This window comes from Pinus tabuliformis, chromosome J (genome assembly GCF_031772625.1).
Source record: "Pinus tabuliformis cultivar Carrire ecotype Pingquan chromosome J, CPIR1, whole genome shotgun sequence".
Taxonomy (NCBI): domain Eukaryota; kingdom Viridiplantae; phylum Streptophyta; class Pinopsida; order Pinales; family Pinaceae; genus Pinus; species Pinus tabuliformis.
In genome coordinates, this window is record NC_142295.1 from 954,585,674 (window position 1) to 954,590,230 (window position 4,557).

The following is a 4,557-nucleotide window of genomic DNA, read 5'->3' on the forward strand; positions in this document are numbered from 1 at the left end:
TACACACTAGCCAGAATCCTGCAGATATGCTAACAAAAGTTGTAACCAGGGAGAAACTGAGAATATGCTCAGTTTCAATTGGTCTTCAAGGATGACGATGAAGATGAGAAACAACCAGGTCCAAAGAGGAGTCATTGTCTAGCAAATGAAGGAGCGGTGGAGTTTCTACAATCATTCTCCAAGTGGGAGATTGTTGTGTGTGGAGCATGATTGTTCAGAGGTCTTTGTTTCAGCCGGATGTATACCCTAGGAAGTTTGTACACCCCTCCACGCGGGGGGGACTTGTCCCCCCCGGCTGGGGGGTCCGGGGGCCAGCGGTCCCCCGGTGGGGGCTCGGGGGCAGTGCCCCCGAAGCTAAAAACAAATGTAAAATTGCCTTGCAAAAGTATAGTAATTTCTAGTCAATCTGGGCCGTTCATTAGGCAGATGATCTGACGGTAGCACTTATGTTTAGTTTAGGGTTTTTTTGCCCTAAAAGGTAACCCCTCTCTTTGTATGAGGGCATTGTATTGGAGGCTGAGATATAGATGTGTATTCTGTGAGCGAGAAACTGAGAGGTGAGACTGTGAGAGAAAATAAAGGATATTACAGCGGATTTGCTGTAGGTTGTGTCTCTTCATTTTGCTGCATAATAGAAAGGAAGGACTGGCTGTTCGGGGTGGACATAGCCCAAACTGGGTGAACCACGTATATCTGTGTCTCTCTTGTTTTATGCGTTCTCTGTGTTTACATTTCTGCTATATTTTATGTGTTCCATTGCTCCGTAATATACAATTTTCTAACAAAAACAAGAATTTTTTGCAGAAGGGTCACGCCTGTTGAGAGCTGATTTTGGCAAACTTTTAGGAGTCCATTCTACATTCTGAAAGCTAGGTCAAGTATCCCCACGTGTATACTTTCCAACAAGCCATCAAGCTCCAAACAATACCCATGGGAAGGCCTCCAAAACTTGATTTTTCCAACCTTACCCAGAAGCGCCGTGCTAGTCCAGATTTAGTGGCAGATGCATGAAAAAGGTGAGGTTTTTTGAGTTTCTGATCAAAATAGGAAGATTTCATGCAAACATAAGTTGATATTTGGCATGTACTCATCATTATGCACTCATCAATGTAGGAAAGATCTCATTTGGATGTCCAAGGAAAAAGGGTCGTGCCTCTGCGCGACACTTCTATGTGCCATTTCTTACAAAATTTCAAAAAAATTCAAATTGCTCCAAAATTTTCAAATTTTGTTCCTTGGATGCTATGGATGATAGGCTAAACATACTTGGATGTTTTAGCCACCAATTTCACTCTTTTACCCCCTTTTCTTGACTCCCTTTGCTTGTCTTGGACCTCTTTCAGTCTTGTTTTCAATTTCTTGATTTTGATTTGTGCAATCTGATTCCTTGTTTGATAGTGGTGGGCCATGTGCCTCAACATCTGATTGTCCCTGTTAGCCTTGTCAAGAAGCTTCTCTAGATGGCCATTAACTTTTCCTAGCCAATATTCCCTGTTTTCATTGATTTCCATAGCAATTCCGTCTTCATTACTCAAATCCTTGTTTAGTAGGTTTTGGTCTCTTTCTTTCTGCAATGCCCTTTTGGTACCCATTTTCATAGGCCTCTTCCTTCCAACCTAATTTTATTATTGATCATGCTTATCATGCTCTAGCACTGCTTTGCCTTTGACCTCTTGCATACTAGCTTTAAATAAGTCATTCTCTAAAAGCAATTGTTTTTCCTTCAGCTGCTCATTTTCTTGCTCAAGTAAGGAAATGATGAATCTGGCCCTTGCCAAATTGTCCAGGAGATCCATGATCTGAGAATATTTTTATTTGATAACTAGTTGTAGGGTTTAATTATCATCTTGGGACTCCAAGTCCACTGTGTGTATGTCATGATGGATGATCTACTCATCCTGCAAATATGATCCCTGTTGTGCTGATATAGAAGGCTTGGCCCCTTCCACAATCTGTGGAGAAACACAAGCTTGTTCCCTCTTTGATATGTCTTGATTACCTTAGGTCTAGGTTCCTCTGAAACCTCTACCTGCTTTCTTGTTGAACCATGCTCCATTAGCCGTGTGGACCTTTACCCTGATGGTGTTGTTTCGCTAGGAGAAATAATGGGGCTAATACCAGGAACAATTTTTAGTTTATCCAGAAAGGTTTCCTAGGTGATTTACTTGACTGAAACTGACACATAACCACAATCTTGATCAGGCTATGGTGAAACAAATTGGTGATATGAGGCTGCCCCCTAGTATGAATCTTTTCAGTCATCTTCACCACACTCCTAGACAGAAAATTGCATAAATTAAGTGTTCTTGTAGAGGTGAAGTGCATAAGTAACCTAACATGATACCTGTATAATTTGGAGAATCTACCTTCACAGGTAAAATATTTCATAATAAGCTTCATTGATGGGGCATACTTGTTAAGAAGATGTCAAAAATGAAAAAGATTTCCAAAAGTCTCTCTAACATTAGGTTTTAGGAACATCTTATAATCATCAAGGTGTAATTCCATGCCTTTGAACCAAGTGTCGCCATGATATGGAATACCTATGGCTGAAGAAATAATATCTGCTAAAACACTGAACTCTATACCTATCATGACAACCTTGTCTATGTTGAAATTATGGGCAAAAAGGTTTGTCAAAGGGACATGAGAACCAACCTCTGCAACCTTCTCACAAAACTTCATACAACTAAAATTTCTGAAACATTTTTGGACAAATGGAGAAGCATTGATTTATCTCAGGTTGGATGGCTCAAACCTTGAATGATGTCCTCCCTTTTGCACTTTCTTTTCACTCTCTTGTTCACTCTCCATTAAATTTGTTGAAGGATAATACCTTAGCTAGATAATGTTGATAAAAATGATGTGGGAGTTTTCTCAAAGGTGAAAACGTAGTGGAAGGCTAGGGTTTGATGAAATCAATGACAAATGAGTAGTGAGATGATAGGAGACCTTAGGTTAGGGTTTCATGGATGATAGATGATAGTGGTAAATTAGTAGAATCTATGTTTCATTCACCAAAATATTTACTGGAGAAAACCCTGAGAAGAAATCAATTTATCTTGATGAAATTCTTTGAAATGATGGTGTAGATGATCACTTACTATTTGTGGAGGCTTAAGAGTCCTTGAACGATCTTTGGAAGCTGGAAGAAATTGAAAATCATCTTGAAACCAAGAAGAAATGCTAATGCTGTGAATTTCCTAGAAGAGTCATGCTATGGGTCGCTCCTTGGGTCGCACTACCAAAAATGTCGCGCAAAGAGTAGCAATGCTCAGGAAGGTCGCACCTCCTCAGAAGGGTCAAACTTCTCCCAAAATGCAACAAAAACCCTTGATTTTCACAAATTTTTCTCCTTTCTGAGTTTGCATGATGATGACCGAGATTGAGATTTTTTAAGAGTGAAAATGAGTTAAAAATAACTCATCTTACATTTTTAAACTCAAATTTGGAACCTTGACACTTTATAACCTTTGAAATTTGAACCTTTGTAACTTCATTTGCTTTCTTGAAACATTGGATCTTTTTGGAACTGTGAATTGCAGCCTTTGGAACTTTAAAGTACTTATTCCATATAAAAACATAAAATTACATTTGAAATCAAAATTCATTGAAGAGACTTGCTTATTACTACTCCTCCTTTGTCAGATTTTATGCATGAAATGAAAGTTTTAGTAACCTTGAAACCCTAATGACCTAATGGAGACACTCAACTGAATGAAATCATGATGATGACGAATTACATGATAATGATAGTATCTTAATGAAGATACACTTAGCTGAGTGATGAAAGTGACCAGCATGTGAAATTCTGGAGAGAGTAGAAATAACCCTAGACACACTAACCAGTGACCAAATTTTATTCTAAAAACCTAATGACATGATAAAATTTGACTTTGAGACCCCTAACAAAACTTGATAAAAGCATATTTGATCACTGGTGATAGGAAAAAATGACTGACAGTAATAGAAACCACTAGAACAATCTTATATACATGATGCAATAAATAACATGTGAAAATACGACATTTTGCCTATCTTGCAAAGGGGACAAAAAATCCTCAAGAAAACACATAGAATGAGTTTCAATGTTTGTGATGACAATGTACAAGACCAAGGAAGGCTATGAAATTGAGTGTAGGCCAAAATTTTGGAGGGTGTTGTAGCAATGACAACAAGAGGCAACAAGGATCATCAAAGTGTTAAACTCAAAAACTAAAGATAAGCTTGAAGACATGGGGACTGAAGACATGACATATACAGTCCTAGAAGTCAGAAAAGTGTTAACACAAAGGAATTTGATGTTACAACTGGAAAACAAATGCTATAACTGAGAAGATCAAATAAAAAATTTCCATAGAAAGTTTTCTATCCTTCAGCAAAAAGGACTCCAATCCTTAAGAGATTCTTGTGGTCAATTTATTCCATAGGAAAATTACCAATATAAGTTACATGACATAGCAAAGATAACTTAACATTTGCTAAAGTAAAAGGAACGATTGGTGGAAAATATTTCTTGAAGGTTTAGAAGATGATTTATTTATTTCTCATGAGAAT